The sequence below is a fragment of the Phoenix dactylifera genome, chromosome 5, assembly GCF_051530095.1.
Source record: "Phoenix dactylifera cultivar Ajwa chromosome 5, Ajwa_hap1_PhDact_Kaust_v1.1, whole genome shotgun sequence".
NCBI lineage: Eukaryota > Viridiplantae > Streptophyta > Magnoliopsida > Arecales > Arecaceae > Phoenix > Phoenix dactylifera.
This window is the reverse complement of record NC_143194.1, coordinates 16,577,450-16,593,859: the sequence shown is the minus strand read 5'-3', so window position 1 is coordinate 16,593,859 and position 16,410 is coordinate 16,577,450. Positions and strand designations below refer to the sequence as shown.

Below are 16,410 nucleotides of genomic sequence, written 5' to 3'. Positions count from 1 at the left end.
TTTGACCCTGAAATAGAACGAACCCTTAGGAACATTCGAGCTAAGATCAAAACATTAGGATCATCCCCACCTCTTAAAATGGCTGAAGAACAACCCAAACTCCTGAGGGAGTACTTTACTCCCACTATTTACACTTCCCCATCCTGCATTCGATTACCTGAGGTAGCAGCTGTACAATATGAAATAAAGTCTAGTGTGATCCAAATGCTCCCATCTTTTTATGGGCTCACCAACGAAGACCTATACAAACATTTAGATGAATTTCTTGAGATTTGCACCACTGTCAAGATTCAGAACTTCACTGATGATGCCCTGAAACTTAGGTTATTCCCCTTCTCCCTTAAAGATAGAGCCAAACAATGGCTGAATTCTTTAGAAGCTAACTCAATTCGTTCTTGGGATCAAATGCAACAAGAATTCCTTAAAAAATACTTTCCTATAGGAAGAACGAACCAGTTTAGACGTGCCATTACAAGCTTCTCCCAAACCGAGGGAGAAGAATTTCATGAAACTTGGGAGAGATTTCGGGACCTAATCCGTAAATGCCCTCATCATCAAATACCTAAGTGGCAGCTAGTGCAATATTTCTATGACGGTTTGACGGAACGAAACCGTCAGATGATCGATGCTGCATGCGGGGGGACTTTCATGCTTCGAAATGAGCATGAAGCATGGCAACTATTCGAAAATCTTAATGAAAACTCCCTCCACCATGCTTCATGTTCTCGTCAAGCACCCCCAAATTTTCAAAGAAAAGGGGCCATTTGTGAAATAAGTCATTTTATGGATCTGTCTAGCAAGGTAGATGCATTGTCCCATAAGATTGACCAACTAATGATAGGAGGACATGTCGTTAGCTCTTTCCAAGCACAAGTGTGTGCTATCTGTTCTAGCCCATCGCATCCTATTCATGAGTGCCCCTCAGCACCCCAATATCCCGAACTCGTGCAAGAACACATCAATGCTGCCCAAACACAGCCCAGACCGGGTAATGATCCATTTTCCAATACATATAATCCGGGATGGCGGAATCATCCAAATTTTTCTTGGAGGCTTCTAATACCTCCCAACCCTTCTCCCAAAATTTTCAAAACCCTCAGAATTTTCATCTCTACCGTCCCTCAACTCAATTTCAGCATCCTCCTCCTCCAACCCAAAGAAATACAGCCTTTGAGGAGAAGGTGTTGACTGCCCTTCAAGGTTTGGAGGCAAACACACAACTATTGCACTCTCACACGCAATCAATTGCTAAGCTAGAATCCCAAATGGGTCAACTAGCTAATGCATTAAACAAGCGAGAGGAAGATAAGCTTCCAAGTCAACCAATGAGTAATCCTAGGGGACAATACGTGGCTCAAGAAACTCAACTAAATCATGAGCAAGCCAATGCTTTGACTACCCTAAGGAGTGGACGTATAATAGATAATAAGGTTGGGGAGGGTAACAATAAGGAAGGAAAAGAAGAAGAGAAGAATGTATCACATGAAAACCCAAAACCTTCTTCAGCTAGTCCACCATCTGCCACAACCCACATTCCGAAGGCTCCATTCCCTGAAGCACTTAATGCACCCTCTCCCTTTGGCAAGAAGGGAACTTCATTAGAAGAGATGATGGAGGTCTTCAAACAAGTTAAAATCAACCTCCCACTCCTTGATGCCATCAAACAAGTTTCCTCCTATGCCAAATTTCTCAAAGACCTTTGCACCCAAAAGCGGAAATCTAGGACACATGTGCCTAAAAAGGTCCTACTTACTGAACAGGTAAGTTCCATTCTTCAACACAACACCCCTCCAAAATTCAAAGATCCTGGCGCTCCCACTATTTCCTGTGTCATAGGAGATAACTCCATTGATCGAGCACTTTTAGATCTAGGGGCAAGTGTGAATCTTCTACCCTATTCAGTCTATGAAAAATTTGGGTTGGGTGAATTGAAACCTACCTCGGTATCTTTACAATTGGCTGATCGATCGGTGAAGATGCCAAGGGAGATGATTGAAGATGTTCTTGTCAAGGTAGACAAATTCTATTTTCCAGTAGATTTTATCGTCCTTGACATTGAACATGTGCCCAACCTAAAAAAACAAATCCCTGTGATTCTTGGTCGTCCCTTTTTAGCGACAGCCAATGCATGTATCAACTGTAGAACCGGGGCAATGGATATATCATTTGGGAACATGAAAATTAAGTTGAATGTGTTTCATGCCGCTGACCAACATGTGAGGGAAGACGAGTGTTACCTAATTGACAAAATGGATGATCTTGTAGAGGAAGCCCTTCCCTATATCTTAGCAGATGACCACTTAGAGGCATGTTTGGCCCATTTTGACATTGACAACTTTGATATAGACAAGGCCATAGAAGAAGTTAACATCTTACTCGACAATCAATCCCCTATGAGTTCCCTTCCTTGGAAGATCCAACCTGAACCTCTCCCCCCCATTGCTAGCACACCACTTTGTCCTTCCATTGACTCTCCACCTAAACTTGAGTTGAAGCCACTTCCGACAAATCTTAAGTATGCCTTTCTAGGTCCAGAAGATAGCCTCCCTGTAATCATCGCAGCCAACTTATCTACTGAACAGGAGGGTAAACTTTTAAGGGTGCTAGAAGAGAATAAACATGCCATAGGATGGTCTGTAGCCGATTTGAAAGGGGTTGACCCCTCTGTTTGCATGCATCGAATTCATCTCGAAGATGATGCAAAGCCCACCCGAGAAATGCAAAGAAGACTCAATCCTAATATGAAGGAGGTAGTCAAGAAAGAAGTGGTGAAGTTATTAGATGCCGGAATCATTTATCCAATTTCTGATAGTAAGTGGGTGAGTCCGACACAAGTGGTTCCCAAGAAATCAGGTATCACTGTGGTTGAAAATACGGAAGGAGAATTGATACAAACACGCACAACCACGGGTTGGCGCGTATGCATTGACTACAGAAAACTTAATTCAATGACTAGGAAAGACCATTTCCCTCTACCTTTCATAGATCAAATTTTGGAACGGTTGGCTGGTCAAGGTTTCTACTGTTTCTTAGATGGTTATTCTGGATATAATCAAGTACCTGTTTACCCGGACGATCAAGAGAAAACCACCTTTACTTGCCCATTTGGGACATTTGCATATAGGAGGATGCCTTTTGGACTATGCAATGCACCCGCAACCTTTCAACGATGCATGATGGCCATTTTTTCAGATATGGTGGAAAACTTTTTAGAAGTGTTCATTGATGATTTCTCAGTTTTTGGCCTATCCTTTGACGATTGTCTGGACAATTTGACCTTAGTTTTGAAAAGATGTAAGGAGACCAACTTAGTATTAAGTTGGGAAAAGAGCCATTTCATGGTTCAAGAAGGCATAGTTTTAGGACACGTCATGTCCAAGAGGGGCATTGAAGTAGATAAAGCCAAAGTCGATCTTATTTCCAATCTCCCTCCACCCAAAACTGTGAAACAAATCCGATCATTCCTTGGCCATGCTGGTTTCTACCGTCGCTTCATTCAGGATTTCAGCAAGATTTCCAAACTCTTGTGCAATCTTCTTGCCAAGGACACTCCCTTTGTCTTTGATAAAGTATGCGAGGAGGCATTTGAAAATCTTCGCTCGAAATTGACCACTGCACCTATCATACGGCCCCCTAATTGGACCCTTCCATTTGAATTAATGTGTGACGCATCCGACTATGCCATTGGGGCAGTTTTAGGGCAACGGCTAGATAAGGTACCTCATATCATCTATTACGCTAGTAAAGCACTCTCAGATGCACAATTGAACTACACCACCACTGAGAAAGAATTGCTAGCTGTAGTATTCGCACTACACAAGTTTCGATCTTACCTTTTAGGATCCAAGGTTACCGTATTCACTGATTATGCTGCCCTTCGACACCTTCTTGCAAAGAAGGACACCAAACCCCGTCTGATTCGATGGATTCTTTTACTACAAGAATTTGATCTAGAAATTCGTGACAAGAAAGGAACTGCAAATGTCGTAGCAGACCACTTATCTAGGATTCTTCTTGAACCCTCTAAGAATACCTCACCCTTACATGATGCTTTCCCGGATGAACAATTATTTGGGGTACAAGGAATGAAAATGCCATGGTTTGCAAACATAGTAAATTACCTTGCCATAGGACGAATTCCTGATGATTGGTCAACTCAAGACAAGAACCGATTCTTTTCACAAGTAAAGTTCTATTATTGGGATGATCCCGATCTATTCAAGTATTGTCCCGATCAAGTAATCCGTCGATGTGTCCCCGAATGCGAATTTCAAAGTATTCTTTCATTCTGCCATTCACAAGCTTGTGGGGGACATTTTGGGGGTAGAAAAACTGCAGCAAAAGTTTTACAGAGTGGATTTTATTGGTCCACTCTTTTCAAAGATGCCCATAACTTTTGCCAAACTTGTGAACAGTGCCAACGGATGGGTACCATCTCCCGTAGAGATATGATGCCTCTCAATCCTATTTTAATTGTAGAAATATTTGATGTCTGGGGTATTGACTTTATGGGCCCTTTCCCACCATCCTTTGGTTTCGAATATATTCTTGTAGGGGTTGATTATGTTTCAAAATGGGTAGAAGCTGTCGCCACTAAAACTAATGACCACAAGGTTGTGATTAAATTTTTACATGAAAACATCTTTTGTCGTTTTGGCACACCCCGAGCCATCATCAGTGATGGGGGATCTCATTTTTGCAACCGGTCTTTCGAGGCTTTGGCTCGCAAATATAACATCACCCACAAAGTTGCTACCCCATATCATCCCCAAACGAGTGGACAAGTCGAGGTGTCCAATAGGGAGTTAAAACACATCTTAGAGAAAACGGTACGTCCCAATAGGAAAGATTGGTCTCAAAGGATAAATGATGCACTCTGGGCCTATCGTACTGCCTACAAAACTCCTATTGGCATGTCTCCCTACCGTTTAGTTTTTGGAAAAGCTTGTCACTTACCGGTAGAACTTGAACATAGAGCTTTCTGGGCTATCAAAAAGTTTAACATAGATATGACAGTAGCTGGTCCTCATCGAAAACTCCAACTAAGTGAACTTGAAGAATTGCGCAATGAGGCTTATGAAAATGCTAAAATTTATAAAGCAAGGACTAAGGCTTTTCATGATAAAAATATTAACCGTAAGTCCTTCGAACCTGGTCAAAAGGTTTGGCTGTTCAATTCAAAGTTGCGACTCTTCCCGGGTAAACTTCGCTCTAGGTGGGATGGACCATTCGTAGTGAAAAAGGTTTTTCCTTATGGTGCAGTAGAGATCCAACACCTCAATGGTGGACATATTTTAAAAGTCAATGGTCAAAGGTTAAAACCTTATGTGGACTGTGTTACCGATGGGCAATTGATCGAATCCCTTAATTTGACGAACCCTGTTTATCAAAATAATTAAGGATGCACCGTGTCTGGCTGAAGACAATAAAACTTAGCGCTTGTTGGGAGGCAACCCAATTCTCTTAGATTTCTTTAACATTGAGGACAATGTTAGGTTTAGATTTGGGGGTATTTTTAAGTATTTTTTTTTTATTTTTTATTTTGTTTGCATCTCTTGCATTCGTTTTCACTTCATAATGTCAGGTTTATCAAAAGAAATAAAAATATAAAAATATAAAAATATCTTTTTAAAAAAAATTGTGTTCATTTTTACAATTTTAAAAAAAAAAATTAAATATATATATATATTACCTAATTTCTATACATGAATGCGAGAATGATAAATACATAAGGTATATAAAATCTAAAAAGCCCAATGACTAGTCGGAAGTAATATAAATTTAAGTTCTTTTTATTAAGTCTCTCTTAGGGAGTTGTAAGCTAATTAATACTTTGGAATTTCACTACACATTGGCCGACCCTTCTAAGGTCTAGGCTCGACAATATGTTGATAGTATAGTAGCAACCTTGGACCCTGATGAATCATACTTATCTAATTCAAAAAAAAAAAAATCAATAAAAAGGATTTAGTCAGGAACATCGAAAAGGGCTACCTATTGTCAAAGGTCAGGTGGGCTTGTGATGAGGACTCTGAGCATAAGTCCGTAGGGGAGTCTTGATGCCCGACACCTTATACCAACTGGTGTGAGAGTTGTCGACTGATTGCTCGTTACACGGAGAAATCACCACAAGAGTAAAAGTGCACAATATATATATATATAAAAAAAAAACTCTGTATTGACCTTGAAAAAGACAATAGTGTGAAAGCCGTCGTTGTAAAAATTCGAGTAAACTGGAATATTACAGATAAAGCCCGTGAGGTACTAAAGTAAATATCCACAACTCTCGAAATCCTGCAGATAAAATGATTTTGAATCAGTGAACAGGTCCTTTCGACCAATCCTTGGAAACTACTAGTCTTTGCAATATTTTGTTGATCCGAACCCTTAGCTTGTGTACGGTTCAGATTTCACCGAGCACTCCAGTATAAATAAGTCTTACAACTCCCTAACGGAAACTAAATGACTTCAACTTGAATTGCATTTTGACCTAGGATTTGGGCTGACTTAGGAAATAAAACCGTGTGTGCTTTGAAACTCTTATCATTTATGTATCTTAAATTAGATTTTAATAATAATAATAAAAAAGAGAGTTTTTGAAATTCTTTACTAGTATGGATTTGGAATTTGATTTTCACTTCATAGATCAATCGATCTAAAATATATATATATATATATAATAACAATAATAATAAATGATCATTGAAATAAATTTAAAATATGGTAAAAAGCAAATAATTCTTTTCTTAAATCAGACTCTGAACTTGTCTCTCTCTTGTTTGCAATCTTTCATGAAAATTACAGGAAAACATATAAGGAGGAGATTGTGTTGACCCGGTTTGGTAACTTGATAGAATTGTAGTCAAGCTAAGGTTATAATTAAATGGGTTTTGGTCCTGATTCGATCGAAAGTTATAATTTATTTTGTATGGGGCAGAGGTTTGATTAACCCTTTTTATTAGGTCACGGTCCTGTTTTTAGTCTTGTCTAGTCGAGTTCGATCTGAAGCAGCTTAGCAAGAATTAAATTTAAATGACAATGGGCTCAAGGACAAGTCAACCATCATGACCCACCTCAAACCCAAAGTCAATTTCCAACCAATTCCTTACCTACCTTCATATAAAATTTATAAATTTAAAACAAAAAAAAGGGAAATAATGAATATAATAAAATAAATAAAAATAATTTCGGGGAGAATCACTTATTCACTGTTCATATGAACAGTGTCCCGTAAAAACACTGTTCACATGAACAGTGAGAAATAATGTAATAATAATAATAAAAAAAATATAAAAATCTTTCACTGTTTATCTCCTTCCTCCCGTTATCCATCCTTCCCGTGATCCCGCCTCACAGAGCGCCCCCCTGCCCGTTCCAGCCGACGCTCCAATCCTCCACGCGGTGCAGCCGGCGACCAGATCCTCCGCCTCTTCATCCGCCTGCATCCCCGCCTCCGCACAGCCGCCATCCCGGGCTCACAGATCATCTCCCAAATCCTCTCTTTCCGGGCAGTTTCTGGATCAGCGCCACCGTCCCGTGATCCACGTCCCAACATCTTCCACGGCGCCCTCCAAGTCACCCTAGCTCATTCCACGGCCAGCCCCTCTCCACCGTGTCCGTGATCAACGCTCACAGCAGCCTCCTCCGCCTCAGCCCGCGGTAGCCTTCATTGTCATCCATCGCACCATCCCGCGATCCGCCTAGCCGATTCAAGGAGCGTCCTCAGCTGTCCAAGTCCGGATCCACCTCCCGCAATACAGTCCGAAAATGCCTCCTCTCAGCCCGCGCCTCCTTCATTCCGCGATCGATCCCGGAGCTCCAGCGATCCCGCCAATGCAGCCTCCGCGTCCGGACATCCCGCGACAACATACCCCGGCTCCTCCAGTGATCCAAGCCGTCCGGATTCGAGGCGTACTCAGCGGCTGCCCTCCCCCTCTACCGCGTCCGCCCTCTCCTTCCGCCCATAATCCAGCCATCCACGCAAGCTCGGGCGATCTATAAGAAGAGGGGAGGAAGGGAAGAAAGGGGGGAGAGCTCGGTTGAGGAAAAACAGGGCAGGCTCTGTTTCGGTGAAGAAGAAGAAGAAGAAGAAAGCCGAGAGAAAGAAATAAAAAAAGAAGAGAGAGGGGAGGAAAGAGAATATTTTGTGATATTTTGGGAATAATGGGAGGTGAAGGCTTTCATTTGAAGACGGGAGGTCGTCCGGAAGCCATGCTCGGCTAAACGTCCAATCTAGGGCTGGATGAAGCCATAGCAATGTATCAGGGCATTATAGTTCTTACTTTTTATTATTATTTTGGAGCTTGTTTAAATTCTTATCTTCAATAAAATATTTCTTTTATGATGTTTAAACCTTGAGCATGCTATTTATTATTCATGTTTGCTAAAGTAGTCTAAGATGATCCATGCCTAGGAAGATGAGGTGTGCTGCACCCTAGATTAGCATACTTAGGTAGACACTTCATGCTATACCGAAGATGGATCTTCCTAACACTCTTTATGATTTTATTTTAAAAGGCTTGTAGCCAAATTGCATGCCTCTCCAAAAGACAAAAATTAAGAACACAGTCCTTGATGCAATGCTATGTGGTGGATTCCAAACCCTAGATCTATTTACTCTGATCAATTCCAATTCACACTCATAGTTTAATTTAGTTAAATCAAGTTAGCAAATCCTTCTTTTTGATTTATTTTTAAAGAAAAATAATTTGTCTCCAATCCCTGTGGACCGACACCCGTAATCACTATCCTACAGGATACGTGCTATTGCATGGTTTACTTTTGAAATTGAAAGAACCGATCAATAGGCCAAGCATCCTTTTAGATCTATCTCTATAGACCTTTATCCCCAAAATATAGGATGCTTCCCGAAGGTCTTTCATGAAGAATTCTTTTGACAACCAGACCTTGATCGAGGTTAGCATGGGAATATCATTCCCTATCAGGAGGATGTCGTCCACGTACAGTACGAGAAACACGACAACACTCCCACTAACCTTCTTGTAAACACACGGTTCCTCTTCGTTCTTGATGAAATCAAACATTTTGATTGCATCATTGAAACGAGTGTTCCAACTCCGAGATGCTTACTTTAGTCCATAAATGGACCTTTGCAGCTTGTAGACCTTGTGATCTCCATCACTGGAAGTAACCCAAAGGCTGCTCCATATAGATATCTTCATCAAGATATCCATTTAGGAAAGCAGTTTTCACATCCATCTGCCAAATTTTATAATCATGAAATGCTGCAATGGCAAGCAATGTTCGGATGGATTTCAGCATGGCTACAGGTGAAAAGGTCTCCTGATAGTCAATGCCTTCGCGTTGACTATACCTTTTCGCTACTAGCCTTGCCTTATAAGTCTCTACCTTTCCATCCGAACCTATCTTTCTTTTGTAGATCCATTTGCATCCAATAGGTACAATACCTTCTGGTGGATCCACTAAAGTCCAGACTTGGTTGGAATGCATGGAGTCTAACTCTGACTTCATAACTTCCAGCCATTTCTCGGAATCGATATCTGATATCGCCTCATCGTAGATTTTGGGATCCTGTATGTGTTCCCTATCTCCCATGAGGAACATTTCCTTAGTATCCTCTTCAAGCATACCTAAGTATCTATCAGGAGGATGGGAGACCCTACTAGATCTGCGAGGTGGAGAAACAACGTGTACTGGCTCTGTATGAATGGGTTCTATAGGATCCATGACTCGTTGCTTTTCAGAGACTTTCTCTTCAAGCTCAATTTTTCTTCCACTGCCTCTATCAAGGATAAACTGTTTTTCCAAGAAGATGGCATGTCGGCTCATAAACACATTGTGATCCTCTGAGACGTAAAAATTATATCCTAATGACTCTTTAGGATATCCTATAAAACGAGCACTTATGGTCCTAGCCTCTAGCTTGTCCGCCTGTAGTCGTTTGACGTGGGCTAGATATCTCCAAATCTTGAGATGACCAAGACTTGGTTTCTTACCATGCCATATCTCATACGGTGTGGTAGGAACGGATTTAGAGGAAACTCTATTCAGTAGATAAATTGCGGTAAGTAAGACATCTCCCCAAAGAAACATTGATAAATCAGTGAAGCTCATCATGAATCGGACCATATCCAATAGAGTCTGATTTCTCCTCTCTGACACCCCGTTGAGTTGAGGGGTTCCCGGAGGAGTCCATTGTGAGACTATGCCATTCTCCTTGAGATAGTCCCGAAATTTTTCACTAAGGTATTCTCCTCCTCGATCTGATCGAAGAGCCTTAAGGGATTTTTCAGTTTGTTTTTCTACTTCATTTCTGAACTCTTTGAACTTTTCAAAAGATTCAGATTTGTGTCTCATAAGATACACATACCCATACTGTGAATAATCATCGGTAAAGATAATGAAGTACGAATAACGATCCCTGGCTAGCACATCAAATGGGCCACACACATCTGTATGTATCAGGGTAAGTATTTCAGTGGTCCTCTCCCCATGTCTTACAAAGGGCAATCTAGCCACTTTTTCTTGAAGACAGGACTCGCAAACTGGATATGACTCGGAAGTCAATGAGCCGAGAAGCCCATCTTTATCCATTTTGTTCATTCTGTCCTCTCCAATATGGCCAAGCCTAAGGTGCCACAAATACTTCTGGTTTATCTCATCCCTGGATCTCTTGGATCCTTTGGCACTCACTTCTTGTTCGGACATATTTACAAATACATCCATATGCAAATGATAGAGACTGTCAATCATAAAACCACGTGCGACTATTTTATTTCTGAAATAAATAGAACAACAGTTTTTGTCAAATGTAAAAACATGACCTTCCTGTGCTAGACATGAAACATAAATCAAATTTCTACTAGTAGCAGGTACATAATAACAGTCTCTAAGTAATAAACTAAAATCAGACGGTAGTCGCAGAGGATAGGTGCCCACAGCTACAGCAGCAACTTTTGCTCCGTTGCTAACCCGAAGGATTACTGCACCTTCCGCCAGCCTTCTACTTTCCTTTAGACCCTGCATAGTAGTGCACAAGTGAGCACTAGAACCAGAATCTATAACCCAACTCGAAGTAGAGAAAATCGTAAGGTTAATTTCAATCATGAGCAAGTCTATCATACCTTCTGAATGTGTGTCTGCCTTCTTGTTCTTCAGGCTCTCGAGGTATGAAGGACAGTTCCTCTTCCAGTGGCCATCGACATTACAGTGGAAACATTTTCCTTTGTTATTAGCCTTTTTCTTTTAAACTTCCTTCTTTGGCTTCTTGTCTTTCTTCTGCTTCTTAGCAGGCTTCTTTTTCTTCCAAGTAGACTTTCTCTTGGAACCAGAAGTCAACTCAGTAGCAAGGACATTGCCCTTTGAACCTTTCAAGGCTCCCTCAGCAGTTACCAACATGTTTAACAGTTCAGTCTTAGTGCATTCAATCTTATTCATGTGGTAGTTTACTATAAACTGTCCAAATAAATCAGGAAGGGATTGCAGGATCAGATCTACTTGCAATTTCTTGTGCATGTTCATACCGAGCTTCTCAAGCTCCTCTAAGTCCTTGATCATAGTCAGACCATGATCATGAACAGACTGCCCCTCGCGCATCTTTGCTTTGAAGAGCCTCTTGGACACTTCAAAACGAGCTGTGCGACTCTGCTCACCATACAACTCTTGCAGGTGTGCCAGTATGTCTTTAGCAGTCTTTATATTCTCATGCTAGCATTGGAGTTCATTAGACATGGATGCCATGATGTAGCACTTGATCCTAATGTCATCGTCTGTCCACTTTTCATGCGTCGCACGATGATCAGCGGTCGGACGTGCTGGTAATGTGGGGATATCATTGTCGAGCACATAGCCTATTTTCTCGCAACTCAGAACAATTTTGAGAATTCTAAGCCAGTCTCTGTAATTGGTACCGGTCAGTCTGTTGGTCTCAAGAAAACGGGTCAAAGGGTTTGAGGCTGACATTGTGATCTGCAGAGAGTAAAGATTCTAGTTAGATTTTTATACTTGATCCTAATTTGTTCTAGGGTATTTTAGAACAAATGTACCTCCTACTATTTTCTCGAATTTCTCACACTCTCCTAGTAGAAAAATGGAAATTCTACACGACTAGAATTTCTAGTGGGTACTGCGGTCCCATCGATTTATATGCCACCTCACCTAACAGTTATTGGTGACATATAAATGGATGAGTATACAACTCATGTACAATGCTTCTCAAGCATGTTGCAGTGCTACTTGGTCTCTAAGTCATGAAGACCTCACCTAACAGTTATTGGTCCCATTCCTTAGTCAAGTCAGACCCACCGTATAACCGTAGAAATAAAGTCGTCATTGGGTCCTCACCTAACAGTTATTGGTCCCCAACCCCACCTTTATCCCTACAACATCTCATGTCTATAGAGAGGTCCAGCCCCCTGATGCAACTTGCCCACTGTGTCCAGCCGAGACAAGTCAACACCAGAAAGACCTTAGCAGCTCTACTACGGTGGAAGACCTATGGACTTAATATTGGTTAATCATGTCTTAGTGTTTGCAACTTGAGCTCTTCATAAGAGGTAATCGAACAATTCGCCAGGTAAGCAGGTGGGAGGCTCTCCTTACTCAGAGAGTAAGGTTTTAATTAAGTAACCACCTTTCATGCTTTCCTAGACACCAATTAGATCAATTAATCTAATATGACTCGCTCATGTTGGTTCACTCTCGACTTGATTGAGGAGGTTTTAGTTTAGGTCTCATTGGGATTGCTCTACTAGTTTGCATCATATGTAAACCTATCTACCCTACTCACATTCGCATCACATGCAAATAGCACATCGTAGGCAGTTATAATTGCAGCAATAAATAAAAGCAGAATTTAAATAGGTGATGATCATGGATTCTAATTAGGTCATATTACAAGCACATGCACGTCAATCAATCAGCTGGTCTTCAACTCTTGAATTGGTCCCGAGCCTCCTTGATTCGATCCCTGATCAACTCTTGATCCAATCGCCATCAACCGCTCAGATCGCCGTTCATCTCACGTATTGTTTTTGACTTGATCGTTGACGTACATTACATCACAGAAATACAACCAGATATATAATAATAAATTACATCCCTTCTAGGAGGCACGCAGGCCTCTCAAAATATCAAATAAGATGCATGCAAGCATCTGAAAAATTACATGATATTACAGATCATATCGCAGGTCTTTACATTTGATACCAAAAGGGTTTGAATCCTATGATCATCACCACATGCAGTAATTATAATTTTCAGATCTGAAATCTAATTTATTACGTTATGACATGGGTTGCTGATCATGCTAGACATGATTCTAAACCTTTGTAATCTCATTAACAATGCAATAGAATCATCAACTTATCTCATAAAAATCAGCATGCAAAAATCAGCAACCCCTGAAAATCTGCATGCATAAAATTTTCAGCATGCATAACCTTTTAAATTTCAGATCTTATATGCCTTTTAATAATTAATCCTAATCTTAAACTACGAAGCCTAGGCTCTGATACCACTATTGGAAATCCGCCCATGCCGCAGAAAATTAAAAAAAAATTTCAGATGCAGCGGAAGTGGCATGCGCGGGATCGATGTTGATCTCATGAACGTTGTTCAAAAACCGTTCATAGATAGATTAGAATTAAAAACCTTTTAAACCATTAGGAAGATTAGATCTTCACCTTGTGCGGGTAGATGATCACCGCAAACTGAAATTCATGGTTTAGGATGAAGGTTCACTTGAAGCCGCACACGCGTCCGGCCTCTACGGTGTCCACACGAAGTAGAGATCCGATCAAAGCTTCCTTGTCTCCTCGGGGTGCTAGCTCCCTTGCAGAGACAACTTTGGATGGCTGATTTTCTCCCTTTCAACCAACTCTTGAATCCCAGAGGGAGGAGGAAGAAGAAGGATGCAGAAGAAGGAGGCTCTAGGGAGAAGAACCAAAAGGCTAGTTGCTGCCTTTTGCTTTCCCTGCGTTGGCACCAAGGAGGAAGACCAAGAGGAGGTGCACGCCTCCTCTTCTTTTCCCTTTGCTGATGGCGGCTGAAAAAACCAAGAGAAAAGGTGGCTCACGGCTGAAAAGAGGAGGAAAAGAATTGCCCTAGGGGTTGTTCCTTTACCTCCTTATAAAGACACATGGAGATCCTACATTTTAGGAGCTTTATGTTTTTCCTTTTGGAGCCAAGAAGAGGGGCGCACGCCCCTCTTCTCTTCTCTTTGATTTCGGCCAAGGGAGGGGGTTCTCCTCATCACGCATGCCCTACTTGATCCAATCAAGTAGGGCGTGGGGTCTAATGTAAGGTGGTCTAGTCCTCTTCCAAAGAGGATTAGGTGCACCTATTTGCTTTCCCTTCAAATCCTAATCCAATTAGGATTTGATTGAACCATGACTCAATTGAATCCTTCAATCCTAATCAAATTAGGAGTCATCATAATTCATTAGATTAATAATTAATTAGGACTTAAGAAATTCTAATCCAATTAGGATTTATTTAATTTTAGTCCTAATCCAATTAGGACTCGACTTTGAATTCGAAGTCCTAATCTAATTAGGACTTCTAGGAATCCATATTGAATTCAAAATCCTAATCTAATTAGGATTGTAGCAATCCTACTCCAAGTAGGACTCCCAGTCCTAGTCCAAGTAGGATTTCCAGTCCTAATCCAATTAGGACTCCAGGAATCCTACTCCAAATAGGATTCGTGTTTTAAGTCCAATTAATCAATTTCCATTGTTCCTTCTTCAACTGATTATCAATCGAATTGATTACTCGTGATTCATAATCACTATTCAACCATTGGATCGGTCAATACCTCTAGTATGTGTGACCCCATAGGTTCTATTCTGTCTGGTAGTGAGATATATTGTAATCTCTATCACAATATCATTGAAAACCCCTTTCAATGGGTTGGAACAGTTAAAACTCAACTCATCAGGGTTTATCGATCATCAAGATATTCTCTGTGAGTCTCACCATCCACTAGTGACACATAACAGCACGTAGTGGCTACCCAGCAAAATAGAATGATGAACCACTAGGTGCAGTTATCGTATGATACAGTCCTTCTATCGTGGATCCCTACAGGACGGAGGTCATGGACAACTCGTCAAACCCCATCGTCTGTCATATGTCAAGATTCATTTGACTTAAGTTCGAGAGTGGAAAACTCTTTCTCCACTGTTTTTACTGCCCCGGCCGAGGTCTTATGAACTTAGTCTTATAAATCACATAGGATCTCTCCTTATCTACCAAGGTCGATAGATTCCATATAGGTGCATACCCTACTCCTACAATGAACCTATTGTAGCCAATCTACACTGCATGGACCCATATGTCTAAAGACCATATATATATGCAGTCAAACTACAATAACCTCACTGTGAGTAGCCGAAGCACCGCAGGTCAAAGGACCAGTCACACTACTGCAACATCAAGCAAGTCACTGACGAGTGGATAGACATCCAAGTGACTTCTTGTCTTGGTCACGCTCAGTACCCTTGTTCTTTAACAAGCACCTGCACTAATACTTCAGTGTCCCTACACCGTGGACTCGAATCTCGTCCATCCACAAGGAAAGCAATATGTGCACTGATCTCATCGGATCGATCACCGTCCTCGTGATGATCCATTGATCAGGAGCATTCAGAAATGAATCACCAATGATGCATGGCTCAAATTCTTAACTCTGCATCATCATCTTATTAATTCTTGGACGATTCATAGACACATAAATAATATGAATGAAAAAGATGCCTTTTATTTATTCAATAATAAATAGTCAAGTACAAAATTATGTCCTATAATTAACAATGTGTTAGCTAGATTGGCTTCTAGGACATACATCTAATATCAACCCCTAAAGATCATGAATCGATCCCTGAAGAACTCGAGTCGATCCCTTCGCATTTGACACTTCAAATAGCTAGTTTTTTTGCAAGCCTAAAATAGATTTTCTCACTCCCTACTACTATTTTTGCCCCTCCAATGGCTAGTAAAGGTGTTTCAACCACTTTTAGAGATACAAATACCTTAAAATCAATTTGGGACATAACAAAAAATAAGAAAAAAAAAGAGATAAGTGCGATTAAGTTTGTTTCAAGAGAGCATTCAAGATCACATCCACCCACTCTTGAGAGAATTGATTAGAGAATTGAAGTCAAACATAAAAGCATCCAAGAAGAGCCTGTATTGCTTCCCACATGTGCATTAATTATTTTTTATTTGCTCATTAAGGAGCTTTATCTTTTGTTATTACATTGAATGTCCTGTGTTGTAACAAGTTTAGAAACTTGGGGAAAAGGTCCATCAAAACCTTGAATTGGATTGTAGGTTATAATCAAGCCTAGGAAAGGCTTTGATTTGGATGGTTTTTGATTGATTTTTGTAGAAAATCAACTATGGTGAGCCCGGGTAAAACAACCATGT

The 16,410-nt window shown here is 40.8% G+C and overlaps 1 non-coding gene across 1 annotated transcript; it reads right to left on the bottom strand.

Annotated features, from left to right (window-relative positions):
• Nucleotides 1–454: 454 nt before the first annotated feature.
• On the bottom strand, nucleotides 455–560 carry LOC148703418 (small nucleolar RNA R71). The gene has a single exon (XR_015987772.1). It is a non-coding gene; the product is annotated as a small nucleolar RNA R71 (small nucleolar RNA).
• Between the last annotated feature and the right edge of the window lie 15,850 nt (nucleotides 561–16,410).